Here is a 25,600-nt window from a genome sequence, read left to right as displayed (position 1 = left end):
AATACATAAATTTGCAAAGATATTTCTATATTTGTTGTAGGAATAACACAACATGTTTATATATATTCCTACTTGTTTGCATTGCTATGCATCACTGAAAAATGATTTGATTTCAGTATTTAATGTGCACCACACATATTATTATAACAATACTAATAATATTATTGGTAAATTTGCATTGCATAGTATCTAAAATTTATTTAATTTCTACATTTAGAATATTTCGAATTTAATGAAACTGTAAGGATTCTAGATTCTCATAATTTACAGGGGCTACTAGCAATGACTGTCCATTATTTGTTTATTTGTGTAGGAATCATTCATTCATTAATTTCTGGTTTATTCATAAAACATATTGACATAGCAGTATAAAATCAATGAATTACGTCAATTTACAAAAACTGTTCAACATAAAACGCTATAACATACTGTATACCGGTATATATAAATTGATATACAAAACTCACACTAAGAGAACTATAAAAACTGCAAATAAATTGCATTAATATATAAATTTTACAGATCATATATACAAAATTTTCAATAAAATTATATAAAAAAAAAATAATTAAGTCAATATACAGAAGTACCATTCTATCTAAATAAATGGTGGGGTGCTACAAATCTAACTACAGTACTACATTATATTCATTATTTTGCCCTGAAATAATCAGAAATAATTATAATATACAGTAATTTAGCACCTGAAAATATATCAGTTTTTATAATAATAAAATTGAAAAAAAAAGAAAATGTCTGGTTATGTGAATATCTCCTTGATGGTTCAATGACAACTCTGTTGTAAAAAATTCTGCCAAATTATAATGTCATACAATTGCAAATTTATAAATTAGAATTTATAAATAATCTACAATAATCAATACATATATAAGAACTTACATAACATAAAAAATTGAGAAGTTTCTATTTCTAATACTGTAGATAGCAGCTGGTGTTATATTACCATCAATAAATATAGGGATTTTCTCGCGTGACTATATAACTTAAGCTTCACGTGAATATTAATCATCGTCAAATAAAACACATCTGCGTTGCGTGTTAGTTATTCAGTTTGTTTGTTTATATATAATTGATAATGGTTGGTAACTAGATATAACCGGAAGCTATTATACAGCATTAGAATACCAAATTTGCTACTAGCTAAAATGACTGCGTTTGTCATGTGAATGTTGAAATAATAATTGAATTTTAGTACTCATTGCAGAGTATATGGCAATATATTTGGCATAATATTTGGTAAATTTAAGCTCTCTGAGATGCCTCTGAACAAAAATTATAAAAATTTCTCTTTTTTTGGGATGGTGAGTAGGACTGGGGATTAATTCCTCTTATCCTCCACCACCTCTGCCCTGCACCACCATCACCACCACCACCACCACCATCACCAGAAATAATAATCACCATCACCAGAACAAACACAGCTACCATCACCACAAAACCACCACCATCTCCATTGCCATTATTATCAGTGATATATCCAGTGGAAAATAAATTTTCTCAGGCCTGGCCTCTTTAGTATTGAAACACCTTAAATTTTAGTGTCTATATAGAGTGATAAAGACATGCACCACAAGGCAATTGGGTAACTTGATTATTTTTTTTTATAGAAGTCCTACAAATATGAATCATTTCAATCAAAATAAAGAGTTAAAATTGATATTTCAATTTCTAACATAAAACTAAATTAAAGTATTTTAATAGTAGGTAATATATCTTGATTATATTTTCAGATAGAAGTCAACACGAATGAATCATATCAATGAAAATAAAGAGCAAAAATTGATATTTCAATTTGCAATAGTAAAACTGATTAAGGTATTGTTAGAACATTAATTGATTATGGTCTGGTCACCTAGTAACACAGCAGTGGTCATGAGTGAACAGATGGTCAATTGAAAAAGGTGATCACCCACAGGAGACGAACATTTTTTCCAGACTAATATTTAGACATCAGATGAAATTACTCATCTATTCTGCAAGTCGGGTATTAAAATAAGGATCCCATTTAATTAATGGCCCAAGTTATTCATTTTGGGTATTAAAAAAATGGAGAGTGTGCGGGGACGGGGGGACTTTTCAAAAAATAATTGGGTTAAAACCACACCCAATGAGCCAACATAACAATGAACAATTTTGGCCTTTTGTGCCATTTTGTAACAAGTCAAATGAAAATATGTATGGTTGGTGAACCAAAAAATTTTTTCATATTAATATAATTGTGTTAATTTTGTATTCATAACACTATAGCTTGGATATTTTTACTTCTGCCATATAAGGAAATAATCTGCTCCCGTTCCTTGAACCAGCATCTTCTTATGGCTCTGGTATGATTTACTTGATGATAATATCATTTGGAAGAGAAAAGAATACTTTCACAACATTTCCAGTGTCATCATCGTCAGACCATCTGCTAGCTAGGCTTCCTAGATTGGTTTATGGATGACGTGTCGTCGATGTTGTGATGATGATGATGATGATGTTATCAATATGTTGAGCTTACAGAGTATACATTAATGTGAAAAGCTTCTATGCGCTTAATACTTTATTATGCTGGCCATAAGATAAAATACCTATAAAACACATAATAGCTCCCTGCGGGAGTACTCCATAATGCTCCAGTTAGTAACCAACATGCACACTGACATTCCATCTTACCAGGTACCCATTTTGACTTTGTATTCATTAATTCATGAACCAAAGATTGCCAATAGAAATAATATGTCCTACTTATAGATGGGGGTTAAGAAAGGAGTGTTCACGTCGCGGCCCTGTTTCTACCAATCCTCTCACCACTATACATGAGAATCGTAATGTCAAGTTTTTAGACCTAAATCGACATGGCTCTACAGAGTATGAACTCATGAATAGACTCGATAAAAAGAACTTATAGACAACAATCCCTATCAGAAGGCATTTTGCTTTTTTAGAGCGAGAGATTATGAGTTTGAGTCCAACTGGCAGATGAGAGTCCAATCACACTTATTATATCGACCCAGGGCCACCTCAACTAAGACCGACTCAAAACAACTGTTCCCTTTGCGGTGAGTATTATGTCGGCTCAGTGTCGCTGGAATGTCAAATCTGTAAAAAAAAAATCTATTTTATTATACTAAACTAACCTTTATGTATGTATACATCATGCTGTTATTTTAACCATTTTCGATTTGGTGATTTTCTCAAATATTGTTCTTTAAACAGCTGTATGTTTAAAATCTTGTAACTTCTTAAGGAAATGTTGGATTTAAATGCTTCTTTTACCATTTTATAGCTCTCATTTTTCATGTTTAACACTGTATTATTAACTAACATTCGATTTTTGCGACAGTGACTAGTTTAACTTGTCTTTGCCACAATGAGTAACTGGTAGAAGATGAATGACTTAGAATGAAATTATGTGCATATAACTAAGAATACTTTTTATCAGATGTGGAGGAGGTTTCAAATTGTGCATGATTGAAAGTGTATCAAATGACCAGGAGGAAAAGTACTTTGTAACCTAGGAAACGCACTATAAATGTTCATTAACATAATATTGACTATGAAATATTTTGTAATGTCTGTGTTTTTTACTATTTCTATCTAAATATATATGTTTTTAATTTTTTAATGTCAAATTTTGTTAATATTTCTCAATTCAGCTTTGTGCTTCCATGAAATATATTTTTTATGTGAATAAACCAGAATAAATGAATATAAATATTAGCATAATTACACTAATGTTATGTAAGTTTAAAAAAAATTTCATTCGTAGAAACTGAACTTCCCAATAATTAAACATCTGTCAAAGGAATAAAAATTATTTGAATTTAAAATTCATATGTTATTAATGTCTACAGTATAGTAACCTTTGAAACATACCTTTTCAAGGATATATAAAAATAGAAGCAAATGATATTGTTGTGTTCTGTCCCACACATTCTTTGCTACTGTATGGCTTCTCAGCTGCGACCTACCTGAGGCAACTATATATGTATATAGTTGTCTCAAGACATACTAGCCAGTTTCTAGCTCGACCACAGCTCCACTAAATGAGCGTACAAATCAGTTGTATTAAAATAGCGGGGGTTAGACCTACACATCTACCATATGGGTCTCTTGTCGTCAATGGTATGATACTGCAGGTTCCAATCCCACTAAAGACACCTTTTTTTTACATACAAGGAACTTTTTGTTGGACTATTCTAGATATGATTATAACATCTTATGTTCTATTCAAGCACTATTAAGAGGCACATACCAAAAATTAATAACTACTATACAAATAAAATTTGTTTAGGAAGAGGCTGAATTTGTACTTATATTTCATTATTTTATGTCATTTTTGTATTTTATTTGCAACCAAGCTTAATAAAAAAAGTATAATCATTTTTGAAATCTTTATATATAATAAGCATAATACCATACAGTAATTCATCAATTTTGATTATGTGGTCTTAAAATTAGAAATCAGATTTTAATAAATTTGTCACTGTTTTTTTTTTTTGTTGAATATAAAAAATGTAAGAAATTATTTTGATTAGATGGATTTTACTCTGTTGAATTAAAAATGTAAGAAATGACTGATTGGGTGAATTTTACTCTGTTGAATTGCTTATAGCTGTCCACGAAATTATTGATATTTACAACTGGTGGCCACATTAATCAAACTGATTTGTATTTCTGTTTGGCTTGCCCCAGCAAATATGACCTCCATGTAAATGAGCTGTTACAACACGCTGAGTCAACTGAAATATTCATCATCGCATACAATATGTAACATCAAACACAAAAAAATGGCGTTTCCCAATTACGCACAATGATATATATTTTTTTACGTAGAGGGGGATGTATGACCTCCATGTAAATGAGCTGTTACAACACGCTGAGTCAACTGAAATATTTATCATCACATACAATATGTAACATCATCAAAAAAAAAAAAAATTTTTCTTTTTTACATAGTGGCCGTGTGGCGCAGCGTGTAAGGTGGGATCGGGAGTTTGAGACAGACGTTTGTCGCATGCTTATGTCCTTAGGCAAGATACTTTACCTATGTTTTCCTCCGCCCAGGAGTACAAGTGGGTACATGCAAACACCTTTGTGACAACTGCGTTGATTACTAGCTGCAACATTATGGAATTCTCCCCAGGGCGCTGAGTATGTATTCCATACGTGTTTGATCCAATGAAGGGCTTAGAGACTTTAGGCACGAAGCGCTATATAAGACCGACATATTATTATATTATCGTTATATTTAAACATTGATAGTCTTTTTGGTTAGAACCATCAACTTCACCCGTCACTATAACAACTACCTGCTTCCCCTATTCCAAGTATTTTGGTCTGTAAAATGGAAGTCACAGAGGTAAGATCATCAGTTAAGGATAAAATTAATAGATTTTAAACCTAGAAAGGTGGACTTTTTATACATCATACAAGGATGGTTGTTGATCCTCCAAGTTAAATAACAAAAATGTTTGTAAACAAGAAAAAACTAAAACAAACAAGAAGCTAGCCCTAGTTTTAAGATTTGTTATGGCAGGCTTGAGAAACTCATCTCTTCCACCTCCACAAGGGTGCTTTTCATCGCAGGTGTCAAAATCCAAGCATGTGGACAAATTTTTCTGAATACAAAGGTACAAAAAAAAGAATGTAGAATATACACATAGGCATCCAGTATAGGTTTGACAAAAGACCAAGCATAAATCTGTATCTACACTACAGGTTCAGCAGTGGTTTAAAGATGCACTCCCGGCAAAATTTCACTAAAAAAAGAATTTCTTTTAGAAAAAATGCATATGCATTTCTTCAATTATTATAAACCATGGAAAAATATTGGCATAAACTTTATTTTTATGCAAAAAGATGAGAAATAGAGACTATTTCTCATAGGAGATTACCATTTTCTTGACGACTTCTTCGTTACTAGGCACATTTTGAGGTTGTAGATCGCATCCGCTAGAATGCTCTCGCTTTTGTGTATACTTTATACCGTCAATATTAGCAACGGAAAATATCGGCCATTTTATGTTTGATAACAGATCCTAAATCGATTTTACTTCTTTGCAGACCTTTCACAAAATCAAACATAAAAAAATTAATTTGCGTTTATAAAACAAAAAATCAAATTTCAATCTTAGTTTACATTATTTTCATGGTTAGGAGTCTAAACTCGGTTAAACCAGCAATTCCTATTATTCATAAATCTTTATAACATATATAAAAATTAGATTTTTCTTTACAACTGAAATTATGCTGATGTGTGAGAGTTGCCCATATATGAGCATGATGATGCAATATTTATACTTCTATATAGGCATGATGATGTCATGTACCATACCTATATATGGGTATGATGATGTCATATCATACACTTATATGGACAAATCACAGGTATGTGTCACATGGAAGAGATTTATGTGAATGGTTCAAGCAGTTAATTGCAAAGCATTGAACACAATGGTTTTGAGCAATTTGTACTCCATCATGTTTAACATGATAGAGACTTTGATGAGTTTGTTTACCTGCCTAAGATAGCATTGTGAATGAATCACTGTCTACAGTGTTTTGTTTACACTGGAGGTTGCACTCTTCCAGATCTCGTTTTTTACCCTTTTTAATGAACGACCAGCATCACTCATTGTAACACAAGCCTTTGTCTACATTGTCAGATAAATGATATTTACAGTTGGATACGTTAAATCTGAAATGATTTGTATTTTCTGATTGGCTTCCACCTGAAAAAATTCATTTGCAGTGGTGTATCTAGAAGTCTTGAAAAGGACATGCTGATTGGCTGTCTCTTATACACATCTTCGCTGATAGCAACTGAGTGGTATCACATGGTATTGTGACGTAACACTGTCATTTTGATATGTTGTAGAACTGATTTTTCTAAGACAGAAAAAAGTTGTTTGACGAAAAACTGGGGAACGGTGAATGAGATACAGATTTTTTAATATTTAAAAAATGGGGGAAAAGGGGCGTAACCTTTTACACTTTTTTCTCCCAGTTTTTAAATATTCAAAAATCTGTATCTCATTCAGCGTTGCTCAGTTTTTGATCAAACTACTTTTTTCTGTCTTAAGCTCTATCCACACTATCAAATTTTGTGTGACAAAAACATGTGACATGCCCAAATATGGTTATGATGACATCACATCATTACCATATATAGGCATAGCATTACTATATATGGGTATGTCACATTTTTTTGTCAAAGGAAATTTGATAGTGTAGACAGAGCTTTAGAAAAATCAGTTCTACAACATACCAAAAATTGTTTTTCCTCCGGAGCCTGACTTTAAGGTGATTTGTAAGTACTTGACCATGATTTTTGGTCTAGGTTCAATTCTTTCCTAAAATGCTGACATTCAACTCACAACCAAAAACAATTCTCTAAAAAGACCTAGGCCGATTCAAGCAAAAAAAAAATTGTGTTTCTGTGTTTACTACAAAATGGCTTATAGGTTTCATCAGGGAAATGTTAATGTGAAAATTGCTAGAGAAAATTCCAGGTACAAAAATAAAAATATGCCCATGCTTGACTGAAGTCGAAAATAAATTATCATTAATTGATTCCCCAGATACTTTGTACAAAGCACAAAATTTATGAAAAAATAAAAAAGATAACTTTTTATCATTCAACTGGCTTTTTCAACTCTTGGTTAAGATTTCAATACTGCAGAGTACTATAGAAAGTAGTGGTGGGATTAACCTTAGTTCTTATAGGTGAAAAATTGATTATCAGCATAGACGTTGTCAAGGAAGATTGCAGCGATGCCATAAAACCTACAGTACAACAATACAGATTTAAACCACAACAGTTTCAAAAACAAAACAAAAATCCATCAACAACCATAGCAACAATAACCATTACAAACACCCCTGGTAACTGGTGTACGTTCCTTTAAAGACTAATTATCAAAATACCGGTACGTAATTCATCTATAACTTTGCATTAGCTAGCAAGTTTCGGATTAGCACTTGCAAAAATCGGGATAACATTTTGAAAGTTAAATTGCAGACCTAGTTCCCGTAAAACAGAATATGCCCTACTTTTCAGTTGTGACTAGCGACACCTCTCTAAATTCTCTATTTCCTAGTAATAGAACCACCATAATAAGAAAGTATCCTACCACATGGTGAGTATTACAACAGCTCACAGATAATGGTATTATCATACATAATGATCAAATATAATATTTCTTGCATACCATACCTTTAAAACACCCCTCTGAATGGAAATGGATTGTTCCATGTGGAAATCCTCAAGTGGTATTTAGATACAGTTTTTTTTTTTACATAATTTGCAAGATTCAACTCACAATGTACAGTATTAAATCAAATCAGATGGCCAACAGGGCCAAGTCTTTGTCTTTAGTTAAATTTGCATACCATAATCCTAAAATACAAGCTTTGAATTGTAAAAACATCTGCTTTCAAGCATGTGAAAAAAATCTTTACCAAGCAATTCTAGTTAAGTGTACTATAAAAATGAATATTTTTTGATAAATTTTTTAGTTAGCTTGATTCCCTCACCATTATGACACCTGTGAATTAAATACTAGCCATGGTTAGTCTCTGATCTGCTTTATATTAGCCTTTTGTTTCAATAAAAATGAGGAATGGAACAGTCAAACCACCACCACCCCTCCCCACCGCTCTTGCTTGCATATGCCTAAAAATCTCCAAGCGTGAAATTATATTTACTTTTGTTAGTATATAATTATGCAAGTTTTTAGCTTTTCCCCATGAGTGGGCCATGGGGTGTTTCCGATGGGAGTGTAAGTGGGCGTGGCCATATAGTTAAGATATTTAATATGGATAAAGGAACACCCATAACTCACCCCATTTGAACTAAATGTCCCGCCTATCAGATCAAAGGCTCCTCCAATTACCACTTGCTTATAGTCATACTAGAATACTCCCCATGGAGCAAAAGGATGCTACACCTTGGCCATTATTGAATCTGTATCTAATAACCAGGGTAAAAGCACCTTCAGTGGGCAGCCATTCGGAAATGGGTGTGTGTGCTATAAACCATATAAATAAATAAAATTAATGTGATGTGCGTTTTTGTGCTTGTAACCTTCTATATACAGTAATTCTAAATATCAGGAGAATAAATGGATGATGTTGTGGTCTGTGTGTAACATACTGTGGCATTGGACTACGAATCATAGCATGGAATGCAGCTATACATTGCACATTTTCATCCAGGCCTTGTAATTTTAAATCCATTAACTTTGGTTCAAAAGAAAATAAAATACAATATGAAATGCCCTACAAGCATTACCAAAACTGAAACATTATTGAGGATCCTCCAAAGAAATTATCAAGTGTTCTCTTATTTACTCATTATTTTAACTTTCACATCTATTTATATGTACTTTACATAATAGTACATTGTATAAAAAATACTTTATGTGGACACAGCCAGTATCATCATAGTGGATTTGCTTTGATTCAGAATGTCATGTGACCACTTTGTGATAAAAAAAATTAAATAATGCTGTTACCTAGGATACAAGCCAGGCTGTACTTTGTGAAATTAAATACTAATGGAAACACTTTGAGGTTTGTAGATGGAAATACCATGCAACAATATTATTATTAGTATCTTTCATTATCATCACAAACCAAGTTGAGCTTGGTGGGGCACTTCTTACTAAAGCCTGAATCTGGGTTCAATTCTGACCAGGGACAGATCCAACAGGGCATTTAACATGTGCATACAACATCCCATCCCCCCACCCCTCTCCACCCCACACCGGTTTTCCCAATACTATTTATAATTTCAATACACACAATGCCATGTATTGAAATAAGAAAATATAGAACATAAATATGTTCACAACATGATCATATCCCCCACAATCCCATGTTTGAAAATTCTGAATCTGCCTCTGCTGACAAAACAATGTCAGGATTTTTCTTTGCAAACAAAAAACAACTCATGCATCAGTAAGAGACTTAGTTGTAATACATCGAGGATGTCACATGATCAACTTACTGAATATATTAGCCTCATTTATAACTAAAATTATCATTAATTTGCTTAGAGCTAAATGAAAACAGTATCATTTATGAATCAAATTCTAATCTAAAATAACAAATCCTAAAATATAAATATGTGTATGGTTAACAAAGATGTACTGTAATTATGGTGGGCGGGGCCACTCAGCCCTGAAGTTTCCTATCCAGTCTGAAGGTAATTTCTAGACCCTCCACCCACCTTTATTAACCCACTTTTCCATCATTAAAAATTCACTCTTATTATTTATGTTTACCAATGTTATCGCCCACCCACACTTAAAATGTATATCACCCACCCAATAGTTTTCTGCATCTATAACCCTAGATAAACTGTGAAAATTTCTTAAATATATAAATTTATAAGGTATACTGTATACTTGTAGAACAAACAAGTTTGTATAACAAACATAGGCTTGTACTTGCCTATCTAGAAAGCCCATTTTGATGTTGCTCAAAATATTATCGGCAATGTGAACCGTTAAGTAAATTGCATTGACAAAAATCCTTTTTATTTAATTAATTGTCTGATAAAGTAAGATATCTTATCAGGAAAGTTTATGGAAGTGGCAGGAAAAATTAAAAAATGAAGTAGAATGCTCAAAACAAGTTAAAATGAAATTCTCAGAGGTTTGAGTGTACAATTACAAAAAAATATCAGCTGGCGAAAGCATGATAGCAAATAGCCGTCTACAATCTCTGATTCTGCCTAGTAACGAAGTCATCAAGAAAATGGTACCCTGCATTCCATTTCTCTTTCACTTTTCTTATTAAGCATAAAACCAATACAAGAAATGACTGATTTATGATATTCAGTAAGTGAAAGAGTAATGCACATGTATGCATTTTATAAAGGGTTTTGTGCAAAAATATGCAGGTGCCAGGCTTGTCTTAAACTACTAGGCTATAGCTACACCATAGCTGGTAGAATAGCATTACAGAAATGGAAAATGATTTTTAATAATAAATTCTCTTCTATTTGTGTATTTTCTCTATGCCATTTTAAACTAATGGTTGCATTTTGGGTTATATAATTGAGTCTTTAGAAATAGGGCCTAGTTTATCAATTCAGTACCTAGTAGAGTTTCTAAGAAAAATGTTTTATTGCATTTGCTGTTGAATGGCCGAGCGGTTAAGGCAGGGGTGCCGCAACCTACAACCATAATCGCGCCAGAACAGCATGTTTGTCTATGGTTCTGGAGGTGGATCAAGTCTTCGTGGATAAGGACCATAAATCATAGGCCCAATGCACAATTATGCACTATAAAGAACCCAGTACATCTGTCCAGACGAATAGGGAGATACCCCAGTATATTGGTACAGTTCCTGTGGTGGACGACGAGAGTTGCCGGTACCAGTTGACTGCGTAGCACAGACACGAAGTGAGCCTTTAGGTTGAAGTCACTGAATAATCTACTAGCCCACATATCAAGCGTCATAAGAATCTTGTTTGATGGATAACGGCGCTAAACAAATCTGCATTTTTATTATTATTATTATGAACTAAATAAAGACACCTTGATATTGAAGGCCAATTCGCTCCCTCACAGGCTGCTCTATTTGTGAAAAGCCGGCTATAAAATATCGTATAATATTGTATACCAAAACACTGGACGAAAGCACAGTAATCACTCATGTTTCTGAGTTCACCTGCAAATGTCAGTGCAATAAAGAAATGCTCGTAAAGGTAATTATTTAAGGAAACAATAACAGATGTCGGTTTATTCTTTATGTTACCATTCTTAATGGATAGGTAGAAAACTTCCTTTGTTCTGGATAGATTTTTAATGTAAGGAAATCATTCTTCCTTAAGGTTTGTGATTGTAAGAAATCCACAATTTTGTAAGGAAATTTTTAAAAATATAATCAATCACTTAATCGGAATCCACAAATAACCTAGCTGTACTTAAAAAAGTTTGGCATATCGTGGTGCTTTGACTACAATTTTTTTTTTGGTTAGAATGCCCCCTCCAGTTACAGGCATCCCAAGTCTCCCAGAGGTTAGGGCAGCCTCACGTACCATCGCAAGAAAGCAAGCAAAGAATTTCCCAGAAAATAACCCATCTTCCGCAAATTCATTTGAATGCCTTTAGTGATTTTAATTATCAATTTTCTCAGAAGAAAGTGCAGATGGTTATCACCATGAGTAGCAACATAATATGAAATGTGTTAAGTAGCTCAATTAAACCAGATCGAATCTAGAGCAGCTTATATAGCAGTTTGGCTGGTTGTAGCCACTGTTTGCGCTGAACCCTGGAGATCTGATGGTCCCAGGTTCAATTCTCATTGCTGCTCTCCTTGCATAATTCAGCTAGAGGGTTGGAATGCAAGTTACGACAGTGCACCATCTTTCAGATCAGATGTTTTTAAACTGTTGGTCCTGTGTGCATTATGGCCCATGTGCATGTTTATCATAGTACACTTTTTGGAAAAGAATAGGGGATTGTTTCCCGGTGTGCTTCCCAATCACCACCAGAAGGACACCACTGGAAATAAGTGTTCTTCAGACTTCCGTGCTTACACCGAATAAATCCATCTCCTGGTAGTAAGTTCTTCCAACTTAGTACCCCGTAGTGGCCCAATGCCAATCATTTGCAAAGTAATGCAATACTGAGCATAAAGTAGTAAAGAAACAGAGAACAGAGGTCTTTTTAAGCACATTACAAACGTAATGTTTTCACCTTACCTCTGTGTAAATCAAAAATTCACTTGCGCCTCAAACCCATTTTTATGCCCACCCCTTAACATGTAGTATGAGGCCTAATTAATGTAGTTAATGATTAAAAGTGGCCACAATACACCAAATTTTAAAAATTATAGTGCACATTCCAATTCGAGACCACACTAAATTCAGATACTCCGGGTCCCTCATTTTTATTAAAAAAAATTTATGTCATAAAATACTTCCATCTAGGACTGAAACAATGCGTGAACCGCTTCCGAGCTTGTTGATGGTGCAAGTTGGATTATCTAAGAATGGCTGGCCAAGAACTGTCAGCCATGCTTAATGCATACAAAGCATACTGTAGTCTCATTAAGCATGGTTCCTATATTGAATATTTATGAGACACAAATATGACAAAAGAACCGGATATTACCTTAGCAACAATGATTAATAAAATATGAATCTACATCCTTGGAAACATAACATCCTTATAAAATATGGTTTTCTTTTGCAACATTATAAATTTTAATATCAACTATTAATATTAACTATTAATAATATTAACAGTGAAAACTGTATGGTAAACAAAATTCACTGAATATGATTCTCCATGGTAACGAAACTATTGTCCAATTTAATATATTTAACATATTTAATTATAGCAACAATACAGACCGGATTATTAATCCGGTCTAATATTTAAAATATTTGCTTTTTTTTACAGTTCAAGAGAACCCTGCTAGGCAACAAATTATTCAATTATAATTATAAGGTTTTGCTCAATTATAGTTTATCTACATTGGAAAAACTCACTAATTCAAATGAAACACACTTTCAAAGCAATTTGTTTTTTTGCTGATAACAATAATCATTAAGCCCTATCATATTCTATTTGACAAAATTATATCTTTCTAGTATACACCACTGGCTCAAAATGGACAGGTAGCCTACAGGCTTTTACATCAGGTGTTCAGTGAAGGGTTCATATGTACTAACAATATTCCCCAAGCCCTCAAGTGTTGTCATTATTACTTCGGTCAGAAGCTGGGGGCATGGTGAATCTAGGTATTTAGGTCTCTACCCTGGATCACCCAAAATCGGGACAAAATGACAAGTAAAAAGGTGATGTGACCCAGAGCTTCCTTTGGTACTTAAAAGGTAATTTAGTGCACATTTTTGTACTTAATCATTGAAATTAAAATTTTATTAAATTTTTTTTATCAGATTTATTATAAAATCCTTCAAAAATATATAGTTACAAAACCAGGTGTATGCAAAGTGCAACACAATCAACTGACAGCTAGCCCTCACAAAATAATGCCTTCTAAGCCTCCCGGTATGAATGTTAAAATAATAACTGAAAAAGAAATACATGAAACATTGAAATCCTACACTTGTCATTAAAACTCCAAATTAGGATTTTGGTATTTATAAATTTTGCATGCATTAATCTTTCTAATTAATTAATATATATAAAAAAAGTGTATATGGGAAATTAAGTTATGACTACTGAACTCAAGTAGTTAGACATCATCTCCCCCCCCCCCACTTGTGTCCTCTATCATGTTAGCAATATGAAGCAACCTTTAAAATTAACACATTCAAACCTCCACCATCAATCGATAATGGTAATGATGACCAATGTATCCTCCTCTACTTACTATCACTTTGGACTACACATGATTTCACAAAGCAAACTGAATGTGCTAAAAAAGATGCAGCCAATAACTAGGTGAGATGGAAAAGCTATAAAAATCTTCCCAAAACTTGTTATAATCATCGCTATCATCGCTATAATTTTTAAAAGTATTTCATCATTATGTCTCTTTGCCTCTCAATTGATGTTCTTTAACTTGATTGTCTCATCAGTCCGAAATTCCTTCGGGAATTCTAAGTTGTTCAATTTTATAGCTGGATATTTCATCGGGAAATGTCCTAGACAGGGTGCCAACGTTGAGTCTCGTCTACATCAATAAATGGCATTGTGCTAGACCATAGTTTCATTATCATCATCATGATCATCAACAACATTGGCTGTATTCGATGCTTTTTTGTAAAAAAAAAACCATTTTCATCCAGTTTTAGAATTCTGTTACAATTATTTTTTGACTTCATGTGGGTAAATACTATAATTTTTATTTTCTGAAATTTAATGTAAATTATATTAACGCAAATGTTGTTTCTAAACTGACCAATCGGCCATGTTTGTTTTGGTCACATGGATCTTAATTTTCTTTGTCAACGAAGTCCACTTTACGAACCAGTCAAATGAAAATAAATACTCAACAAAAAATCGTAGTCAACGAAATTAACCAGTCAAATAAGCCCAATATCATTGGGCTTATTTGACAAACAATTCTACCAAATATCAGTCCCTAAATCTAACTGTTAATTAAAATTGAAAATACAGTATTTTAAGAATACACACCTTAATATTGATTCTGACTGGAAATTTTTGAAACGCTGGTTTCTCAGAATCTACTTGGCTGATATCCAATGAATTAAATAGTTCTTTATAGTGATTAAGGGCATGTTCCTGCTGGCAAGAAATAATCGATTAATAATCGCTTTTTAAAATGATAGATTATTTTTAGCCAGTGGAAACAGGGCTAGTTCGAAACAATCAATGAAAAAGCGAATAAAATCACCGATATCAAAATAGCACTACTGTCTAAATGTTTGATGAACATGTTTTATTACATTAATTGAAATTATTCAGAATATATTATGTGACCAGCTCTTGCAAAACCAGTCGGTTGTTGGAAAAATGTTAATGTGAGTTAATGATATTTTTACATTCTGAATGAAATCTTCTTTTAAAACATTGTTTATTTGATGGAAATTGGTTGAGTATTGGTGAAGTATGAAAATTTAATTCATTGGATATCAGTGACGTAGGTTTTGAGAAAAAAAGCTCCCAAAGATTCCAAAATTACACATGTACTAAAAAGCAATTGTTTATCATTAAGATTTGTATTTTAAAAGTAATTCTAATATGCTTTAAATTCTTCAATATAAACACGTTATATTTTCATTGCGGATTTTTTGGGCTCAGTACGGACTAGTACTGCGATTTTATAAGTCCGCAATGACGATATAACATGTTTATATATTCATTTAAAAAAAATTCAAAAACCTGAAAATATTCAAAATTTGATCCCAGAAAGATTTGGGTAATTATGCGAAATTAGAAATTGCGACAAACGGCAGGTTTTGCCACAGCTAGTCACATGATACGTATCGCTTGTGGAAATCACACTCATTCGATAAATATATTCTTGAAATTAAATACAATTGCATACAAACAATTGGGATTATTTCTGGTTACAACATAATAATTGTCTTCATACAGAAGATAATTTAACACTGCACATATTCCCATTTAAAAATCATTATGGTAGTAAGTGCCACTGGTTTTATAAAGTGCATATCCCTACGGCCTCTAAACATTCACATTATTTCCCTGGTTATTTTAACAAATGCCTACGGAACAGACACCCTGGGGTAGTATTCGATAATTACTGATGTTGCAGCCAGTAATTAGAGCAATGAGTATTAGAACCTACTGTACAGTACATCAGGTGTAATATACAGTACTTCTATATTAGATTATCATCCTCTCAACTTGCAGTGACAAAATCTAACTCCAGGGGCGGATTTAGGGGCCCGGGCCCGGCCCCCGCTTTTGGGAGGTAAAAAAAAAGAAAAAAAAAAAGAAAAAAAAGAGAGAAAAAGAAAAAAAATGATAGCCCAGAATGCCTTAAATGTTATGTTCGGGCGTCTAGAACACAAAAAATTCGCGGGGGCATGCCCCGGACCCCCTACGACACTGTTGTCTCAATCGGCCCAACTTTCGGTCCCCCTTCCGGCCCCCCCCCTTTCGGACATTTCTGGATCCGCCCCTGAACTCTATCCGGTAGCATACAATATGCCCACTGTAGTTACTCTGTAGTGCCCATAATACTTTCTTTTATGCTATTTATTTCAATTTTTGTACATAGAATACATTCCTCATGTCACATAATCTGTATTGTCATTAGACCACTCTGTGAAACTCTGGCAGGCAATAGATTGAAAGAATTAAACACAAGTCAGCATTAAGGAAATCCTTCTTCCTTCCTACAAAAAAATTTAAGGCCTATAAATACAGTAGACCATTTTATTGGATTTATTTTTAAACAGCGCAGTCAATGTCTCGCAACTCACTGGGGGATTTCAAGCGGCCTAGCCTGTGCAGCTGGCTAGTTACAATTAGGGCACCGCGCATACGATCTTGCTAATTACTGTATATGTAAACATTGAAATAGCTTTTTAAGACTTTAAAATAAACATTTTTTCCATTTTACGATATTTGTACTTGTTAGTAATTTAGTTTTATCGTTGATTAAATCCATGATGGTAACTACGTAGAGTGAAAGGCTAGGCCTCTGAAAGTCCCCCAGTGGTAGTTGCCAGGTTATCAGAAATTTTCATTTTAAATTTGCTAAAATTGTATATAGTGCATACAAAAATATAAAATACGAGAGAGTTAGATAGTAATTTTCATGATTATTAAAAAATATTATTCATTCACGATGTTGGATGAAATGAAACAAAAATTACCATTATACTGTTATTTTTTAGTGAGGTCATTTTGATAGTGATTTGGGGTTAAACCTGGAGACAACCCTTTTTGCTCTTTTAAAGCCATATGTTCAGACTATTATTTGACACAAACATGTGACATGGCCAATACAACCACAATAATTTTTTTTTGAACTGCTTTACCAATGCTAGGTTGAGTTTTTTGAGCTACAGTAGCTGATCTAATGATATACCTCTGCTTTCTTGACATTCTGTTGATTTGAACAATATTATGTCTTTATAAGTGCAGTGTTCTCCGGAAGCCGTCAATTTTACCGGTAAAAATAACTGGAAAACCAGTAATAATTTTGAGAGTGTAAAATAATAAAACCACTGATTAGGCCAAGTTAGTCTAGGCTGGCCTTTTTTCATTAAATGAACATCATTCCAGTCTATACCTACAGTAGGCTATAGGTGGTGATGTTGTTTTTTTCAAGTCATTAAAATCCATTCAAAAGGGATAGCGCCTCACACTGCGTGCATAATATGAATTTTTATGGACAAATTGTACCAGTAAAAATGTTTCATTTTGGAGAAAGAAGTGGTGTGCAACAGTGGAAATTCCTGCCCTTCATCTTAAAAAAAAAATAGAGCATCGTAACTGAATTGAACTGTGGACCACAGTTACTAAAAATTATTTCAACAGTCCAGTGCATACATTAGCTACCACCGGAGTTGAAAGCTCGCCTCTCTTAAATTTTAACATTACAATGTTTTTTAGAGCATTATTACTACTGTATTGGTAATGTACATATTCACAGTACTTTGACTGGTGTAAACAAGATTTAATATGCAACCAGCATATATTACTAAACTGAGGCAAAAAAAAAAATCCCCCTTCTTTGAATAATTCTGACAAGATTAAATTTTTACTACCCTGTGTAGTAATGAAGTATCTAGCATTCTATTTTTATTGTACAGATGATCACAATTGGCAAAATTTCCTGGCAACCACTATGTTCGTTGTATCTAATTAATAATCGTTGCGTATTAATTTACAATATGCTTCATGTTTGTGATAGGGATGTGGAATATAAACAAACAGTATTAATATGTCAGTGGACTTAAGAGACTACACTTAATTAAACATGCTTATGTTCTCTATGACAACACATAAATCTATTAGCCTTAGGCCAAAGGAACTGCATGTTTCTCATCCTAAAATTTTAAAGAGAAGAGGATGCAGTCGGGGGTGAGAAAATGTTGGGGGCCCTTGCATCATGTCAGCAATTTATTTTTCACAAACAAAACTGACTTACTGTATGGAAGGTAATCCCCTATCTGAAAGGAATTGAAGAGGCTGAAAAAAACTGCATATATTCTATACAAAGTCAGTTTAATTTAAACTGATATTATTACAGTACTGGGTAGTGAAGGAGCTCTAGGCCTCTATGGGGACCCTTTTGGCTATAATAACAATTTACTATGGGGTCTGGGGCTTCGCCCCCACCCTTGAGAGCTCACTGGTGTTATGCCACTGGTTACAATAAATACAACAGGGGCGGATTCAGAGATGACCGAAAGGGGGAAAGATTGAGAGACAACATCGTACTTAAACCTTTTTGTTTTCTAGATGCCCAGAAAAACCTTGAGGTGTTTTGGGCGATCAATATTTTCTTTTTTCTTTCTTTTCCTCTCCAAAAGGGGGAAAATTTAAACACATTTGTCACATACTGTAAACTCGATTGTGTAGACAGCCCCTTTTCCAGTTAGTTCAAAGACTCAAAAAGCACTCGACCCCTAGACTTGCCACAAGTCCATTATTTTTTTTTCCTTCTGAAGGAGTGAAATATTTTATTTCATTTTTATAAAAAATATAAATAAACGTGGGTACTGTATGGCACACACTAAAAGCATCAGAAGGATTACATTTCATAGAACCTGGGCTACTCAACCCCTACAGTAATTCCCCCTAAAAAGACTACATATACTTTAGTTTATGTACAGCATTGCCAACTATGCTTAAAGACAGTGATATATGCTCACTGCTGGCAATCAATGACCCAAGTGCATATGTAATTAAAAAAAAATGAAAAGCTATTCCAATTTGGTAAAAGTATTAAATTACTATTGCTTCAGTACAGCATGCATTTAGTACATCATGCTCAAATTTCCAATTTGTTATCTAGTAATGTGCCAATTTGTAAATCCAATAAAAAGTATAACAATTTAATGACATTTTAAACCTCTAATACATCATAGCAAATTAAACAAATTTATAGCAAACTACACAACAACCAGTTCTGCTCAAAATAGCAGGTATAAAATGATACACAAAATTAATGGGAAAGTTTAGTTGGGTAATACCCATGCATAAATAAATGGTAGCATGATTTAGAATCATTTAATATTTACGATAATCTTGGGATGTGAAAGCACACAGGAGCTAATCACTCCAAGGTTTCTTGAGCTAAGCAAGCCTACTGTACATCTGGTTGGTTCCAATACATAGGAGCCAAAAGTCAGGTAATTGTCACTCTGAGCCTTTTGGTGCAGTGTGCATGTAATCAGGCAGAAGATGGTTTACCTCCAGTGTTTCATACAAGATTATTCACAAAAACACAATTCTCTTTCAGTTTGTTTTTCCAGATGAATACAGTACCACTTCAAACAACCTTCTGAAAGGAACGTTTTTTTTTTTGTTTGTCATCAACGACAGTTGGTCCAGACAGTGCATAAAGACTTAGAAATGAAATACCATTAACATTTGTGGCAAAGACAAGCCAAACCAGTCACTCGTCGCAAAAATCGATTTTGAGTTATTAATACAGTGTTAGAGAGTAAAATAATAGCTATAAGATGGTAAAAAAATCATTCAAATCGGACATTTCCTTATAAAGTTACAAGCGTTTAACCACACAGCTGTTTAAAGAACAATATATGAGAAATTAACCGTCAAAGTTTATGATTTGAGGCATTTCTCATGCAGAAACTATCTTAAAATCCTTAAAAAGTATTGTTTTAACATTGAAAATGGGGAAAATAACAGCACAGAATGATGTGTAGATATATAAAGGGTAGTTTAGTGCGATAAAATTGATTTTTAAAAATTTGACATTCCAACATGTTTTGGCCATTTTCTCTGAAACACGATTTGCGACGAGTGACTGGTTTGGCTTGTCTTTGCCACATTCAGAGTAACTAAAGCATTAGCATGGAATGAACTACTTCACCAAGCTAAGTAACGGCTACAGTATCAAATTTATTGTGTTTAAAAGTTACTATCTGTTAATAAACAACAGGAATACAAATTTAGGCTTAATTACACATCAAAATCATAAATTGCTGTCAAAAATTCAACTGTTATTAATTGAAATATCTGACAATGATGATGATGGTTCATATCATAATGCCAATCTATCTACCAATTATTTACCAAATTTAGTTTATCTAATTTTCTCTTAGCCTATTCTTTGTTCTGGTAGGTACATTATGCACTAAACCAAAGAAATCAGAAGTGATTTTGATTGCCTGTTACATAACATTGTTGCATTATACATGCCTGGGTCAGATGATTCCATTTATTTCGAGGTAAGTTCCTAAAAAGGAAATTGGCATATCGGTTCATCCCTGTTAAGATTCACGAAATGGACAAATGTACACATAATGTTGACATGATAGTGATCATGATATGATGATAGCAATGATGATGGTAATAATGATGTAAATGATGAATATGATAATATGTATGAATACAATGATACCAATGATGATAATGTATGATAAAATATATCAATGTTGATGGTAATAATGCTGTCAATGTAATTATGATTATGAAATAAATTTTTTTAAATTATTTACAGAAATCAATTAACATACTTTATTTGGGAATGATGGTTGATAAAAATCAATTTGATGATATTAATGTTATTATTTATGATAATAATGAATTTCCTATCAATCATGCCAGCTTGATACTAAATAACCAATCTACCTAAAGATATTCGTGCGACAGTTTACCGGACTGAAATTTCAAGATTACTTGCATGAACGACTAAATCTTCCATTTATCTAAAAGCTTTCTTTCCAACAATAGTTCAATACATAAATATAAAAGTACACTCTGCAGAAAACATTTATATAATCTATTAAATGCAGACATGTCAGAGGCGGTGTTTATACAATAATGAAAAAAAAAAAACCAATAATAAAATATTACAAACAAGAGCAGAAGATATTTTAACTAGTAAAAATTTTGCATTCTTTAAAAACAGCAAAGATAACGACTTGTTATATTTTTTAACATACTGTGCATAGCATACAGCCATTACTGTACCTATTAGTGATATTTTTTTTAATGATTTTAACAATATTTTTTTGACTTGCTTTTTTTTTAAAACTCTAGCGGAAATAATTAAATGTGGATTCGGAGATGTTGGTGAAATCGTGAAATCACCCAAATGGCCTCCATCTCACCGACTAATGAGCAGATGAAATCCATTTAAGGAGGTTTACAATACACTGCTGGACACTTCCGGAATATAATGAGTTATATGGCTGAATATCAACGAAAAAGTATGCATAAATTAAGGACTGATTGATGTGGGGTATGATAAATGGGCAAGGAAATGAACGAATGAATGGGCATTGCGAAGACATGACATTTTTAATGATTATTAACGGATGGAAGGATATGCTGATGAATGAAATGTACAGCTGAACGGATAAAAGGTTGGATGAAATAAGATGCAGAAAAAGATATTATACAGATTGAATAAAAAAAAAATATTTTGGCGATAAATTTTTGATTATTCCAACGAGTAAAAATATAAATATGTATGAATGCATATTATCAAATTCAGAATATTTTGATACCGAGATAAAATTCTTTTAGATTCAATTGCTTATAAAATAATGGAGGTTACAGAATATGAAATAGATTCAATATCACATGATTAAATGTTACTTAATTTAAGCTACAATATTACTTCAATACAAACGTTTACTTCCATTCCCTACATTTTTAGGAATTAGCGCTTCGTATCCATCGGAAAAGCCGGTACAAAATACTTGGACATTACATTACATTTAATATGCCTGAATGAACCACTGTACAGGTGTTTGCCATTGTCTATTGAGAGCCAATAAATACTGAATACACAGACAAAAAATTCATATAAATTTTGCATACTGTACGTTTATCTTAATATTGATATACAAGTGGTGGAAGTGGTTAGCGCCACAGTTGCGGTGTGACCTCTCAACTCTAAAGCCGTTGATTCAAATCCCTTGCTGTGCCTTTCACCCCTGTCGTTAGGCAAGGCACTTTACCTACGCTTATATTTCTTCACATGGGGGTATAAATGAGCACAGCAGTTCAGGCCACTAAACCGTAAAGACATTGGTTCAAATCGCTGGCTGTGCCATTCATTTAGTGTCTTTCGGCAAGGCACTTCATGTGTGTTAAAGTCTCTTCCCACCCGGGAATATCAATTAACGCAGTGGTTGCAGGCCTCTTAACCTTAGGTCATAGGTTAAAATCCCTTGCTCATGTGGCTTTAACTAGTATTTGGTGCAAGGATCTTCACCTATGCTCTCTTTCCACTCCAAAGTATAAATGAACACACTAGTTACAGAACACTTAACCTTAAGTCATAGGTTCAAATCCATTTTTGTGCCTTTCATTTACAGTATCTCCTTAGGCTGGGCACTTAACATAATATTTGTCTCTTTCTGATCCGGAGAATAAATGAGTAGCTGGTAGAATATTATGTATTGACTAGGTTCACTCCCCACGGAGTAGTTAAGGTTCAACCTCCTGCCGGTTTGCCTACTTAATTGATCCATGACTAGGGTTAATTTTAAAATTTAGTCACAAAAATTGGAGGCACGTCCCCCTACTGGATCCACGCCTGGTTAATAAAGTCTTGCGCCTTTTATCTTGTAATTAATACTTTTATTACATTTTTGAATATTATTTATCATTACAGTACCTTAAGAAAAAACACAGGAGGGTTTTTGAGGGGGAGTTTATTCAAGAGAGGTGTTTATTCGAGGAAGGAGTTTATTTTTCTTTGGTGTAAAATGGATGCGTATACTCTAATAAATGCCCCTGAATTTCACTGTAAATAAGGAACTACAGTACAACACATAATTACCGTCAAAATGTGTTTGCCTCACTATGAAGACTTATTGATTCCAACCAGATTAGAAGAAATATAATTCTTGGAGTAGAACATTATGTGTTGAGAATGGTGTTGCTTCCATTAGACTTGTTTACAGTCGTTTAGGGGGATTTTAATTAAGGAAGGTGTCTATTCCAAATGAGGGGTGTTTATTCAAAGCGGGGGGTTTATTTAAATAGATAAGGCAATAAAAAATATTTTACAGTACATTGTACATTTCAATAATATTATAAACAATGATTAATGAGGATTTAACAAGCAATGTATAGTATGCTTGGATGGAATATGCAATTAAGGCTTTCAGACCTGGTGAGATATACATTAAATTAATATATGAATAAATTCAATGGAAAAAGCAGATTTTAGAATAGTAAAGATAGCAGGCCTGTATACCAGTAGCATAAAGAGGATGCTAATTTATGTTAGAATATGTATGAAGAATAATGAATATTATTAAATATTAATGAATAATGAATATTAATCAAATTAATTATGATTAACAAAAAAAAAAAGAAATCAAAATTACTTTAATATTATGAATACAATGGATAAGATGGATAAATCATAACACTTTAAATAGTAATAATATATAGTATACAATTAAAATTTAATGATGAATTTTATTAACGATTATAATGAACAACAACAGGGCAATATCACGATACTTATGATGACAATAATGATTATAAATTTAGTAATTTAATTCGTAGACGATAAAAATAAATTTTCAATTTAGTATCAACGATAATGAATAATGTTTAGTGTAACAAATTATCAAAGATGCATGTTTGGTTGGTAAAGCAACAGATGATTCTAGATTAGATTATACCATCCTCAATTATTAAAATGATAATAAAGTCTTGAAACATTGCATACAATATTTAGATCTTAACTATGACACCATGTATATTTACAATCTGTCTGCGCAAGCATTAAATATGACATTGCTATTTTAGTGCATTAGCCTATATCTGCATGTTTCTGTACATTAGGTGGGGCAGAGAAGACCTGCACACATAATAATATACACATGGTTCCGAAATTTACATATTGAAATTAGAATTCAACTCACATTAGATGTTTGCAAATAATATTCAGCTTCGGAGGCAACGGTCTGGATATAACTGTCCGAGTCCTAATGATAATCTCAGTTGAATGAATGCACAAGCAGTAAAGAATAAACACACCGGCCTATCAATACACCAGAATACACAGTCCACTTGCACACATATAGAATATATTGAAAGCACACACAGTCAGGGTTGAAAATATTATTGAGGTGGTTCATACCATTCAGGCACAGGTAGATAATAGGTTGCTTCCGTTCAGTGATGGATGGTGTGATATAGGCAGATTATTCCATTGAGGTCAACATGGAGTTCAAGGTTAGTTAATAGTCTGTACTATTTTTTTTTTATTGTTTTCTTTAAATAGTCAAACAGGATATGGAACTTAGAAAGATTGTCAATAAGAATTATATTTTATATTAAAATAAAAATTAATGTTATTTTCATTAGTAATTAATTGTAAATACTATTTTTTTAAATTGTTAATTTTAAGAATAGCACTAATATAAATGTCCGTACTCACGCGAATACTGTAAGCGTCCCGTTTGAATAAGCGCCCCTCTCGATTAACCGCTCCTCCTAACGTGAAAATTTCCTTAAGCGTCCCGTTTGAATAAGCGCCCCCTCATAAGATTTTCTTTCAAGTCAATAATCCAATCAATCCTGGGACTGTGGTTGTTGGCATGATTTGAGCTGTAGAGTGGAAACACATTCTTCTTCGGTCAATATCAAAAATGAGGATATATTTCTCTTGGACAGATGAGAGCTCTGATCCGATCCCGAGCTCCGATCCCTGGACAGACAGAATATTTCCAACTTTACTCTTTTTACATATTTGTTTATGCCTAGTCCTACCCCTCATTTTCTTTTTCTGACCTTTAGCACATTCTCATCTGAGTTGTTGGCCGATGGCCAACAAGCAAACCACTACCCATCATCACTAATTGCATCTGCTATTTTGCTGTTTATGTAAATATTCACGTATTCTTGTCATGAGCCATGTTCTCTGGACGATTATCTTTTCTAACCACCATTCGTAATGTCCTTATAATCTTTTTTCATTCAAAAAGTGCCTCTTGAACTTA

General features: G+C 33.1%; 1 protein-coding gene across 1 annotated transcript in view; it reads right to left on the bottom strand.

Moving 5' to 3' along the window:
• LOC117115600 (astrocytic phosphoprotein PEA-15-like) overlaps positions 1–24,702 on the bottom strand; it is a 39,652-nt gene extending 14,950 nt beyond the window's left edge. The window contains exon 1 of the mRNA XM_033259457.1: positions 24,521–24,702. The gene's annotated coding sequence lies outside the window, so the exon portion shown is untranslated. The remainder of the gene's footprint in view (positions 1–24,520) is intronic.
• Between the last annotated feature and the right edge of the window lie 898 nt (positions 24,703–25,600).

Source organism: Anneissia japonica, unplaced genomic scaffold (genome assembly GCF_011630105.1).
Source record: "Anneissia japonica isolate Jap-2015-1 unplaced genomic scaffold, ASM1163010v1 scaffold16662_len1167910_cov178, whole genome shotgun sequence".
NCBI classification, from domain to species: domain Eukaryota; kingdom Metazoa; phylum Echinodermata; class Crinoidea; order Comatulida; family Comatulidae; genus Anneissia; species Anneissia japonica.
Note: the sequence above shows the minus strand (reverse complement) of the source record. Positions and strands in the feature narration are given on the sequence as shown.